We start from the raw sequence: 14,692 nt of genomic DNA, 5'->3' as shown, positions 1-14,692 counted from the left end.
GCACAATAAGGCGTCTGGCCTTAAATTCTGCGCAATTGTTTCGCAACCAGTAGGTAAGGCATATTCTCATTAAACGCATACATATTTAAATGTATTATAAAGCAAGGTAAATTAGTTGTACCTACCATTTGTGTTAGGCACACAAACAGCTGATTGTGTGCTGTGTTCATTGCTGTGTTCATTGCATCATCTTATTCTAATACTCATATGTACATGCGTAAAATAAATTCGTTCATTCTCTTTTCTCATCTGTAAGCATAAACACACGACTTTTTATTCAGAGAAAAAGGCTACAATTTGTTTACTTTGTCTTTTATTATAGTTTTAGCTTTTCCTGCTACACTGCAGAATTAAGGCCTAATTGGGTTTGACTGCTACTATGGCCGCTAAGATTTTAAGTTTTACACTGAAAATCGGAAAACAACCAAAATATAAAGTTTATGAAGCTTGCCCAAATTCTTTTCGAAAGTGGTAAGCACTTAAAGGCCACTAGTATCGTTTAAGAGCAGGATATTAAAGAGAATTCGCTTAAAATAAATATTTTGACTTGTCCGAAATGTAAATTCATTGTCAGCAAAAGAATTTTCTGTACTGAGTTGGCTCTTTTGTCAGCTTGGCCGGTTATCACTTTTGGGAAAAAAATTATCAATTTGCCCTCTGACTGCTTTCCACAAAGAGTCTCTGAAAATGAAACGATCACATTTTTAGGCAAAAAATGGAAAATTATTAGTTTTTCCACAAATTCTCCTTTTAGCCTCACCCAAATCATACAAAGGTTTTCCAATTTGTTGCTGCCTCACAAATAATACGACTTTCATCAAGTATGCCTTTATTCTATCTTTATCATTTACTACTGAGCGGTTTCTACCTATAAGCAAACAGAAATTTGGAGAATACACTGCATTAGGAGGCAATTCGTAATCTAATTGATGCAACAATGTCTTGGTGGAAAATACTTATTCTGAATACTTCTTTCAATTTCTAAAATTATTGCATTTGTTATGAATGGTGGCCAAACGAAGTTCGCAAAAAGCTTAACAGATCAGCCAGAAAATGTTTGCACATTTGTTTGGGAAGCACGCCCTTACCGGCAATACAGCGTTCAAGGTTTGAGTTGGCAATACCATTTGCTCTAATATTCACGGAATCTCGTAGTAGAGTTACCAGTGCCTTCTTGGTCAGAAAAATAATAACTATTTATTCTGTGCAAAAAATTTCCAAAGATAGGCATATCACTCAGGCCGCTGAATTAATATTCCTCTTCAAGTTCAACTTTTTCGACGACCGTTTTAAAATTTCTCTTTACTGACTGTGTCGAAAAATTCTCTTGTGAGGGAAAGAGAAGCGAGAGGTCATCCAAAATGCAGTGCATCAGTGAGATTAAATTGGCGCCATTTAGAATTGCAAGCGCTCAGAGTGGTTCTCTTTATATCCATGTAAATTATAATCTCATAAGCCATAACTGTCAGATTTCAGAAGTTTCGGCATTAGTATTAGCACTTTATTGTTTTTCAAAATATTCTCCATGAAGGTCTATACACTTTTGCATGCGATTGGACCAATTGTCGAAGCACTTTTGCCACTCTGAATGAGGTACCTTCAAAACATGCATTCTGAATACCGCAACCGCTTCTTCAGGTGTCGAAAAACGTTGACCTCTCAGTTTGTTTTTTACGTACGGGAATAAAAAGAAGTTATTCGGTGCCAAGTCAGGACTATACGGCGGTTGGCCCATTAATTCGATGTTTTGGGTGCTCAAAAATGCAGTTGTTTGAGTCGATGTGTGATAGTCCCATTGTCCCTAGTGAAGAGTGATCCGTCTTTGGCGATTGGTTTTCCTAATTTCTTGGAAGACAACTGGCAAACAAATGGTTGTGTACCACTCAGAATTTACCGTTCTGCGTTGTTCTAGTGGTACGGTTGCGACATGTCCAGTTTTTCCGAAAAAACAGGCGACCATTTGCTTGGAAGTGCTTCGTGCGCGAACAACTTTTGTTGGATTTGGCTCATCTTGAAACACCCATACAGTCGACTGCTGTTTACTTTCGGGCTCATACGCGTAAATCCATGATTCATCACCTGTCACGATGTCATAGACGTGCTTCGAAGCCCCGCGATCGTATTTTTTGAGAATTTCCTTCGACCAATCGGCACGAGCCTTTTTTTGAGCGATTGACAAATTGTGTGGGATCCAACGCGAACAAATTTTTTTTGACAGTCAAATGTTTATGCAATATTGAATGTATGCTGGTCCCACTAATGCCTAAGATTGTCTCAATCTCACGATAGGTCACATGACGATCTTGCAATATCAGTTCGCGCACAGCATCAAGGGTTTTCGGAACAACAACTGATTTTGGACGACCTTCACGAAATTCGTCTTGGAGTGAACTACGACCACGATTGAATTCACCACACCATCGATAAACACTGGTCCTTGATGGAGCTTCATCGCCAAAAAATGAATTAAGTTCATCCATGCAATGTTGCTGAGTTAATCCACGTCGAAAGTTGTAAAAAATAATCGCACGAAAATGTTCACGATTTAATTCCATTTTTGGACCGAGATGAATCTTTTAAGTTACTGTAAACAACACAAATAGCGCTGGTATTTCAAAACGTTCTGAGTACGTAAAAGCCAAAAAATGTCAAACTTTGCGATAAAGCTCTCAGTTGCCAGATTGCAACACCAGGGTTGCCAAATCCCGAAATATAAAAGGCACCCCTTGTATAAGCTAAGGAAAATTAGTCTTTTAAATAATTTTATACATGAATGTGAGTATGTGCACATATTTGCTTCCAATGTATGAGTACCCACTTTGTTCAACAACATTCTTGTCAAACGTCTTTAGCTTATTATATGTGGGCTTGTAAACCTAAGTATTCCCACATCCACACAATCACACACATACATTTGAAGATCATATCTCTCCTCGAAATGTTAGCAAACAAGTTTCAAACCTCAATAGCATTCTGGCAAACACTTTTCAACAATCCACAAATCCATTCACACATATTGCGTGTTGCATTGTAAGCCATGCAAATGAGTTTTGGCAAGTCTGAAAAGTTATACCATAAAGCTGTCGGCTCTGACCTTTTTAAGGTAAATAGCACTATGCTAATCGATTATCTGCAGGAAAAGAGTTCAACTAAAAAGTGTTTGCTCAAATCGACTTTTAATCACAATAACTTTAAGAAAGTTTCTCTACACACTTACAAGTGTAAAAAATGTAAAAAATTAGATCTGAATATTTTTCACATAAGATATTTTTTGGCCCCAAGCCTCGTATTTCGCCTCATGTTTTTATTGCTGAAAAGTTTTACAATTTCTTATTCTGAATTATACCCTTACACACACACACACTTCACAATAAATTTATATTTTTTTTTTTATTTTTATGTTTAAAAATCACAACAATTTCTTTTACTGCCATTAAGCAGAAGTAAATGGCATTTGTTGAGGAGAAGTTTGCAATGCAGTGAGAAAAAAAATCAAATGAACTCGCAGCTGAATAAGTAAAAATTTTAATTTAAATACGATTCACTTTTCGCTGCATTGGGCTGTCTCGTAAGATCATGCCGCTGAGCCATTTAAATATTTGTTTGGGGAAAAAGAAATCCATTACTTTTGTGTAAAATTTTTGCGGAAATGGTTTAAAACAGTTTATGTTCGATCTTTAGCTCCTGGCCGATGATACATGCCGGTCAACTTCGATTATTTCTCTGATCTTATCGACATTTTCTTAAACTCAAAAATGCCCAAACGGAATCGATGAAACCAAAATTTCACGTAATTAGCTGTTATAGCATGGGCACCATAAACACCATTCACAATCTTAGCGACCTGGGTTGCATTTTTGCCTTTATCAAAAAAAACGGTAACTCACACCCATTGTTAACACCCTGTAACTCACAACTGAATGGAGAAAACAAAAAACCGCAAAAGAATTTTTTTCCCGTGAAATATCACCTTGGCAGCGATCAAATATCTATCACTACAGCAAAATATCTATCACTACAGCCATCTACCCAGCTACCCAGGAAATAATGAATTTATTTTTCCCAAACAATAAGAAAGATCCGTAGCTTCTAAAGAAGGAAAATCGATCGTATAACTTTCATCTATACCGAATTTAAAAATTTCAGCGAGTCCAATATATGTAATAAAAAGCTATTGCGTGCTAAGTGAAAATAAATTGATACGTCTTTCTTGTTTGAAGTCTACATTGGCAATGATCAAGCTTCGCTTTATTTACATAATTCATATTCTTAATGCTGCATACACACGTATGAGTGATGCTACTAAAGCAGGTATATTTGTTGCTATTAAATGATTACATGTTTGCTTATTCTATTTTAAATATATTTCAATAATATGTATCAGGTTGTAAGTTTCTAAGTTTTTTTTCTTTTTTAATTTTTGCATATACTCAAACTTCAAAAAAGTTGAAAGAACAATTCTTCCACAATAATCGGGTTATCTTATGTATTTTATTAAAAGTACTGTTACAAGGTGTAAGGATTTATATTGAAAGGGCCGGAGAAAATTTGTCAAATTCAGATATCTTTTGCAACTACTTCCCTTGTAAATGATAACCTACGTAAATTATGATTATCTTTAAAAAATATATGCTGTTTAGACTTATCGTTCCGACTTGGAGGTCGTGTACTGTTACAAGGTGTAAGGATTTATATTGAAAGGGCCGGAGAAAATTTGTCAAATTCAGATATCTTTTGCAACTACTTCCCTTCTAAATGATAACCTACGTAAATTATGATTATCTTTAAAAAATATATGCTGTTTAGACTTATCGTTCCGACTTACAGGTCGTGTACCTCAAAAACCGTAAAAATTTGAATCCCGTGATATTCCCAACCGTTTGCCATTCTCAAAAGCGGATTTATTTTAATTGTCATTTTAAAATGATTTCTGATTGGGAAATATTCGGCACATGTTTGTTACAAGACAATAACGGTTCATAGTGGGATAAATCTGGCATCACTGAAGGATATATAAGAATGATCGAAATGGTCGTGGAGAGAACATAGAAGGTCTGGCCAACATCACACCGTTAATCTGGTCTCGGCGACTTTGAAGGAATCAGCTGATTTGCTGACGTAACAGGAAATTTGTCGGCAAGAACTGAGATTGTATTGATGATATACGAAAAAATCGACGCAGACACTGCCCTTACTTTGTTGCCATCTGAAAAACTATAGTATAGCAAATATTTTTACACCAAAGCGCCCATTTCTCTTTTCTTATATCCAGTACGAGGGACCAGTTCAATTTAATTGGTAACATAATTATACGCATTCGACGTCCTCTCTATGGTTCTAGTTTGCTCACTCTAGTTTGCTCGCCTCCCCATTTCAGAGACTTTCTCCTTTAATAAAAATTAAATTGCGGAACAAATTCTTTTAATGAAGGGATATTTTACCCAAATCGACAATAAAATCTTCAGCAACATCCATTGTCTTCAAAGGCAATAGGTTTCGAACTTTCGAATGTATTGGACGTGTACGCACAATATTACTGAAACGCTGAGCACTAGCACGAATTTAAAAACAATAAAGTGAGAAAAGTAAATCTACGTTACAGAGTTTTTATTTAATTTAGCAAACAAATGCTGGTGTTCCTGCTTGATCGAGTTGCCATAGGAGGTGTGCGCAAAATATTGCTTTAGGCAGAACTTCATTTCTCTTCAAACGAGTCCCTCGACCTACACCAATCAAGAACCACCTGCATTTTATGTCTTGTTAACTTTAGTACTAAAACTGTCACGCCAATTCCTATGGGCTTATCGTCTTAAGCAAAAATCTTCGTGAACAAATATTTTTGCCGGATGACTCCTTTACCGGAAACCGCAATAAAATTTACATATCTATTTCCAAAAACACTTCTTTGACGCCTTACCCCACCTAGCCTTATCAAATCAGCATAAAGTGCTGAGCAAATTATTTTCATTGCACTTATTATTGGAGCATTGTGCCAGTTTGTAGTTAATTTAGTTGAAAAATGTTTATTAAAATGACAGCTTTTGGTGTATTATTCACTGAGTAAATTTAAAAAAAATTAAAATATGTATTTTCACATAATACCTACTTACGCATATACATATACGCGTAGCATAAACCACTTTGAAGTCACAGAAACCAATACCGGAAGTGAGCTCTATTTAAAATATTACTCGGTTATTCAACAAAGAGCGGCAACTGAACGAGACCAAAGCAAAATATATAAGCCTGGCTTAAATAACAAACCTCTACAGCTCATTCATACAGATAATAAGTAGTTATGCGTTTGACATATAATTTGCGCGCAAATTCCAAGCACATGTTACCCATAGAAAATTGCATAAAGTCAAGTGTTTTTCATTTCAATTATTGTAGAACATTTATGACTTTTACTATTTCTCACTGAATGTGCTTGTGTGTATAGATGTTTGTTTGCACGCATAAGTTGTGCAACATGAGTGCTGGCTCTATTGAGGTACAAATTCACACAAAAATACCACAAACGATGCATTGTAAACCTTTTGCTGTCATAAATGGGAAAGCAATGGGAAGCAGTTGCTTTTTAATTAGCAGAAATAGTTAATGAATGTACGTTGCTATGGTCGTGTGTGTGGGCTTTCTGCAGGCTGCACTTTATAGCGTGGTCAACATTTTCTCAGCACCTCTCACAGCGATCGAGCAATTTACCGAATAAAGCGTTTCATCAATGACGGAAAAAGATTTAATTGTGATAGCTAACGAATATTACAATTGATTTATAAAATTACTATTCAAAATAGCAAATACTCGGCAAATTGTCTCTAATTGCAGTGTTCGCTTACCGTAATCTTTCTTTTAACATTTGAAATTTAAAGCGAATCTTTAAGTAAAGTATTCTCATCATTGAGTTCACATTTTTTTGTTTTTTTTTTTTTTGCTTTTGATTGATCAAATTAACATATGTAGTTCTAATTGTCCTCTTGGAAATGGTTCTAAATGATTTTGTGACTCATCTTCAGTACCTAGAAAATGGAATAAAAACTCACATACCGTTTGCCATCCGAACTTTATATGAAAAATACACATTCCAGTTGAATATAATAGTGTATGTGGAATCAAATGAAAGGGGTTTGAGAAAGCTTTAAAAAAAAAACTTTTATAGAAAAATGTTAATTATTAACACAACCTAATTAGTGGTTAGGATATATGCAGATATCAAACAAAATGTATTCAAAAAAATGAACAAATATTTAATTAAAATTATTTGGGTACAGCGTTGCCACCTAAATCTTAAGATGCCAAGATATAAATAATACCACAGATGAGATTGAGAGCATTTTAATTAAAACGTATTTTTTTAGTCGGGTTGCCATATATTTTTTAGTTCAAAAAAGTATAAGAAATTGCCTTTTATAAAGAGCATACATTAAAATAAAAATCGATGTAAGCTGAAAACAGAAATTGTTTGCTTTTGCTATTAAAAAATTGTATGTTGTTAAGTGCTGCATAAGTGTTGAATATATCACCTACAGTGAAAATGCGATAACTCGAAAACCAAGCCACGACCAAAATTTTACGAGTTATCGGGATTTTCAACTTACGGAGCTTGCGAGTTACTGCAATTCCACTGTATTTCATTTATACCCAAGCAAAGCCACGGACAGCAGTCAGTGATTATATAATACAACAAAAATTGATCAGTACATAGTTTAAATATTTTAAGGCTTGGGGTATTAGCATCAATTTATTACTAAAAATTAGATTCCATTTTTTCCAGCAAACGTAAAAATTAACATTTATCAAAACTCCTTATATTTGCTGTGACACTAAAACTTATTAAAACATTAAAGGTATTGCATATTTGTTGTTTTTTCTTAAATTAAGCAATTCAACGAAAACAAGGTAAGTCAGAATATTTGCCGACTGACTCATACCCTATGGCACACTTAAAGCGAATAAGAACGGAAAATTTAAAAAACGAAAATAATTTTTATTATTATTATTTCCATCAAACCTAAACGAGTTGTTTTTACTTATGTGCGAAAAAATAGGAGAGTTTTCAAATAAACAATATATTTTTGAATTTTATTCCTCGACTTTGCTTTACTTTTGAATTTTATTTATTTAAATCACACAATCAACTGACCAAAAGCCATTTAAAAGAGATAAGTAAAAATTGAATTATTCAAGCGTGCAAACGAGTATTTGCATGATACTGTTAATGACGGAAACATGGCCGAACAAAGTTGTTGCTATTGCTATTCGACGAGTATACTAAATTTGTGTGCAAAACAAAGCTGTAAATTAAAGAGAAACATTTTCTATTTTATTTTTATTTGGTGGTGTGAAAAATTCTTCGTCGTAAAATGTTTAGAAAGCCATTTATCATTCAACCAATACTTACGTATTTGAGTGTATATAAGGGTGCACATATCCATACATACAAATATGTACTAATATGTATGTGGCAATGGTGTGAAAAACTTATATATGCAATGCGATTGTTTTCTGAAGATACCAGGAGTCGTTTTTAGTCAAATGTGGCATATCGTATTGCCGTTGTTACCAAGCGTAAAAATTCGAACTGAATTGGTATTTCTCTTTCCCAAGTACATAATTTCGGCGTAAATGGAAACTATTTCCGGAGAAAATTTTGTATTTTACTAAAACAAATTGTTGAAGCTCCACTTCTAGTAAATTGGCAAACAAATGACACATTTTTTTAAATTACAATGTAGAATTGAAAGCGAGAAACGATTGCTTAGAGCACTGAAAATTACACACAATCCGATAGAAAGGAGAAATAAAGCACCGCAAGCTCTTAACATAGCAACTAGCTAGTAGGCTTATATCTCGTATGTACGAGTATATGTACCATATATGTATATATGGATGAGTGAATTTATGTTCGTATTTACTTCAACTTCCACTCACTTCTTTTACCCATCATCCTCAGCATTTCAATAAATGTTATGCACATTTGGTTATGAATCCACCAACAGATGTGTTGCTTCCAGCATTTCTGGTATTTTTTCACTTTATACTTTCCTCGCTTATGGCTAACTCTGCTCTTCAATTGAGGCCTGCTCTGCTGTGGCACTTTACAGTCATTTCTTACTTATACTTGCTCTTATATGAAAACAAATTCACTGCTATCTAACCTCTATGCCTCATTCATCTATTCTGAGAAATGGATTTTTGAGGATTTGACTGACGGTATGATGAATTTGGAATGCGAAAGATGTGTGCTATTCATGCTGCTGGTCTAGGGAAGCTTTTAAGCACTGTTAGTAGAATCGCAGAATTACATTAGTCTCTCAAGATTGTATTATATTAAATACATAATTTTTGTATTGTATTATATATATATATTTTTCATCATTCATTTAAATCACTAAAGAAATATTTCTTTGCATACGATTTTTCAGCGGAAAAATATAAAATACCATAAACAATACCGCGGAATCTAGTTGACGCGCATTTATACTTTGCGAATAAAGACATGCCTACAGCGCAAATTCCGACAAATGTAGTGGGTTTCACTCTACTGCCAGCTGCTTAAAGATATTCGAAATTTCCTAGCATTGTAACATTTGAATTACTGTAGAGTTTCCTACAATATGTATGAGAATAAAAATATATATATGTATGTGGGTATTTCTTCACTTCCGTTTCACGATAGACACGAGTCTCAATTAGCTCCTATCAGATCCCTTGCATTCTTCACTTGCAGCACAACTCAAACTTGATCAACGTTTGTTGATTGCACAATGCCATGTCTTCGATTAATTGCGCTAACCCTGCATGCTTACTCTCTAAGATTCACATGGTTAAATGTACGATACCATTATCTTAACATTTCCCTGCGATGTACATAAAGCAAGGACAACTTTCATCAAAGTTTCTAAATCCAATATGTTGCTGGTGCATACCAGACCAGTGCAAAAAGGCTTCCATTGATTTGGGTGTATTCGCTGCAGCGGGGCGCATGAGCAACTTAACATTAGTTCCGGTCGGTTCTACGTTACCGGAACGACCCGGATTTATATTCGCCCAAGGACTGTCACTCCAGCGGCATTCCCCGTGCATGTATGGGGAGTGTTTATGCTGCTACAACAACAACAACAACAACAGCAGCAACTTAACATAACATTCCACTTGCTAATTTGTAAAGCGAAGCCGGAAATGCATGTAGATTAGGGGCCTGAATGTTTAGGGTTAGCAAAAGCCATAGCAAAAAATATGCAATGCAAAATACAATAAATACAAAAAACAACTTCCAAATACAATTATTAATACATGAATATAAAGTATTTACACAATTTTCTAATAAAATTCCTTAGAATGAATGAATGTTAGTATGCAAAAAATTAAAAACAAAACAGTGACCCCAATATTTGTTTCCATTGGGTGAACTAAATAAATAGGGAAATTTTGGAGTTTGCATAGAAAACTTTGTTGGGAGAATATGCAAGTTCAGAAGAAGTTCAGATTATGTTCATGAGTATCGCGCGGTTTTCAGGGTGTGGGTTTTTATTTATTTATTGTCTTTAAATGGATACATTCTTACAGACTATATTAAGCTAATGCACAATAGTTTAGTAGTTACTAAGAAAAGAACGATTTAAGATGATTGACTAAGATCCCATACGGCCACGTAAAATCAGCATCGGAAGAACTGAAAAACATATTTAAATCTGCACATGCCCTAGGAATCGGAGCATTCACCCCATAGTTGGTTCTCGAGAAGCCAATTTTAAAGATTTCGTACTGTCGGAGCCTCATATTGGGTATATTAAATTGAATTTTACTTAAAAGCGAAGGACAATCAATAGATCCAGAAATGATACGAATAATAAATGAGCACGATAGAATAGATCGTCTGCTATCAAGAGTTTTTAAGTCAATCAATAAACATCGAGAGCGGTACGATGGTACAGGTTCAGAAAAGTTTAAAGATCGGAGCGCAAAACGAAGAAATACTTTCTGAACTCTCTCAATCCGATTAGACAGACCCATTTGGTACGGTCTCCAAATAATAGCGGCATACTCTAATCTTGATCTAACAACAGCACAATACAATGTTTTGAGAGTGTATGGGTTAGTAAATGCAGAACAATTTCGGCGTGCGAATGCTAGCATCGCATATGATCGTCTTATGACGTGGTTAACATGGCTGGTGAAATTCAGCTTAGAGTCGAAAATAACGCCTAAGTCTTTAATTTCCTCAACGGATTGCAAAGGGAAGCCAGCAATACTATACGAAGTATGCAAAGTATTGTTTGATTTAGCATATTTTACGTGAAAGCATTTGCTAATATTTAGTGACAAACGGTTTAAATAGCACCAATTCCGAACATTGCGCAAGTCAGCTTGCAACTTTTCAGAGTCACTAAGACTGTTAATCACCGCAAATATTTTTAGATCATCAGCATACAACAAGTGTTCTGCAAACGAAAAGCAAGAACCAATATCATTAATAAAAAGTATGAAGAGAAGGGGTCCTAGAATACTTCGCTGTGGGACACCAGAGGACGCAATAAATGCACGGGATGTCGAATTATCAACGGCTACAACGCAGTGCTGTTGGACAAATATGATTTGATCCACGACAAAAACGTGGAGTGTATACCCAATGATGCAAGCTTCGACAAGAGTATTCGGTGCGATACTTTGTCAAACGCTTTAGAGAAGTCTGTAAAAATTTTATCAACTTGGGATCTGTTCTGGAAGACTGAAATGCAGTAACCATTGAAAATAGATAAATTAGTGACAGTGGAGCGACTTGCAACGAAACCATGCTGGTTGGTAGATATTAGGCCTTTGACAGCAAAATATAACTTATCATTTACTGTTATCTCAAAAAGTTTTGAGACAGACGAAAGCTTCGAAATCGGTATGTAATTGCTAACATCGTTTTTATTTCCACTCTTAAATATAGGCGTAACGGAAGTAAATTTCCAATCGTCAACAAAGATACCGGAGGATAACGATTTATTAAATATAATTGTAAGAGGCTCAGCGAGACACAAGCAGTTTTTCAGCAAAATGGGAATGTCTTTGGAGAAGAATTGCATAGAGTAATTATATAATATAAAAATCCCCAAAAGTAGTAGTGACTACATCGAACATGGTGGTTCACACTTTTTCGAAATAAAAAAAGAGATATAAAATTAAACTGAAGTCGCATTTAAGTACCTAAACGTCCTGTTATAAAAGTAGTTAGACTGTTAAAATTTTTTTTTTTAAATACAAAATAGATAACATCCTGAAGCAACTACCCAAATTAATGATTGCTACCTAGATTAATGATGATAGCCTAACTCCATCGAAAAGCGATCTTCTGGATAGAACTTACCAGCAGTTATTTGGTATTACATTTTGCGTGCTGTTGATTACACCACAACTGAGTGCGGGATTTACCAACATTATTAATTATAGCAGCAATTTTTCACATTTACCTCGTATACTACTTCCTCACTCCATCACTCATAAAACATTCTCAAATACCAGTAAAAGCCGCATAAAGGTATTAATGCTCATGCATATACATATACAGTCAGACTTCTATACTGACACTTCATATTTTGATTGACACCTTGGCCAAGTGATTGCAATTTGGAGATCATATTCGGTGTAAAGAACACTCAATGGACCTTCAGTTTTATTTTTACCGCTTTTGGGTGCACCGGGAAATGGTTGACGAACATTTACACCCTTAGTTTTTCATATTGAAAATCTTTTTTTCAAAAAGTTGTCCGGCCGTCCATGCTTTGGAACTTGCTTTATTCTTATAATCAACAGGTAATCACTTAATACCACGAGAGCATCAAGGTTTGTCACTTCTTCCAATCAAAAGAGTTTTAAACTTTTCTACAACCATCCATATTTTCTGCCACCATTAATGTACAATAGCTCGTTTGCTATTTTTACCCCATGACATTTTTCGTTCTTGAAAGTCTAGTAATTCTAGTATTTTAAGAACAAAGCTATTCTATCCGCGTTAAAAATATCGCATTCAAAGTGCTTTTCTAGAAAACACTGCAAGATTTCAGTTTTCTATTTCTCACAGTTCTCGTCAGGAACGTCGTTAAGTCAGGAACGTCGTTAAGTCCACTTTAAGTAAATAGTTCATCACCTCTTACTTAGTAACTCAGCTTCCATTTATTAAGCCAACCTGTGTTTGCCTTGAAGCTTTCGTCACCAAATCGCCTTGTAAGCTCCGTTGCTTTGCCCTCTAATATATAATAAACAGACTTTAGTCTAAGGAGAAGTTATTGAAACTGATTAACAAACATTACGTAAAGAAGAAACGTCAAAACGGAAAAAGGTGCTTACTTTACAAATAAATATGTAACCAAGTACTCCCCCAAAAATTACATAATTTGGGATTTCAACTAAATAATTCAACTTAAGGAAGTATGTGCCAAAATTCTCATTCGAGTTATGAAGAATTTCGATTCAGAGAAGTTTGAGTTATGCTACGCACACGATTTAGCTCGAGTTATAGAGAATACAGGTTATAAGAGCTCAACTGTACTTATATTCGAATATTTATGTGTATTTGTAGTGGCCTGCTGCTAAGCATCATTCATCAACTTCCAAAAAAACACATATAGGTATACATGATTTCTTTTTGGGTATGTGTAAAGCTAATTTTGTGTCATTTGCACATAGTTATTAGGGCAATCGACTAACAGAAAGGAATTAACAAGAATTAACAAATTGAATAGACCTGACCACAACCACACATATAAAATATGGCAAAGCGTTTATAGATATGTAATCACACTTTAGAGCAGATTGTTGTGAAAACCGCAGTTGCCATTTTAACGCTACCCATTTCCGAGCAACCTATTTCAAGTGACACAGATGCTGCAAATAGATATGAATTGTAAGATTTTTTGCACAGAAAACGAAAACAAAAAGTGTATGTGCAAGTGTGTGGGTGTATTTTGAGTAGCAGAGCAAAATATTTGGCGCCATTGATTGAGAACTGTGGCTGTCGAAACGGAAGTCATTATTATTGTTTTCGATGTATGTATGTCTATAAGTTTTAGCGAAAATTAGGATCCACAGCTCCACGCAGTTGGCTGTCCTTTGTTGATTTAGCAAGCCATGTTAGCCAAATCCATTTACATTTTCACGATATTTGTTGTCTGTTTTATATTTATCTTTTCTTATCCCATCACCAACACTGCATCAAATTATATACAGTTGACTTGAAGTGAAATAAATATATTGGGGCGAAAAGTTGAAGGCAAGAAAAATTAGTTGAAAGTTACGTTGGACGGATGGCAAAAGCCATTTAGTATTGTATTTGGATAGCACATCAACCAAACAAATAAATTTATGAACTTTAGAAAAGCAATAATATTTCGCTGTAACCGCAAAGTCCACAAAGTCCTGCCTATGAAAAAATGCTCTAGCGGTACGTCATTTTATAAACAACTGTTCTAAAATTGTTAAGAGATTCACAATTTTCAACAAATTTAAGCGCAGCTGTCGGCCATATTGCTTACACTCACAGCAATTTGTGTTCTGCTAGACAATAAGCCAGCACCACAACATCCGCTTCAATTTCCAGCTTTTGTTGGATTCAACTGAATTCTGTCAATTCATATCTAAATATCAAATACCATCCACCAAGTAATTGTCTATCATATTGTACTACAAGCATATTTCTATGGCAAAT

This window comes from Anastrepha ludens, chromosome 6 (genome assembly GCF_028408465.1).
Source record: "Anastrepha ludens isolate Willacy chromosome 6, idAnaLude1.1, whole genome shotgun sequence".
In the NCBI taxonomy this organism is placed as follows: domain Eukaryota; kingdom Metazoa; phylum Arthropoda; class Insecta; order Diptera; family Tephritidae; genus Anastrepha; species Anastrepha ludens.
Note: the sequence above shows the minus strand (reverse complement) of the source record.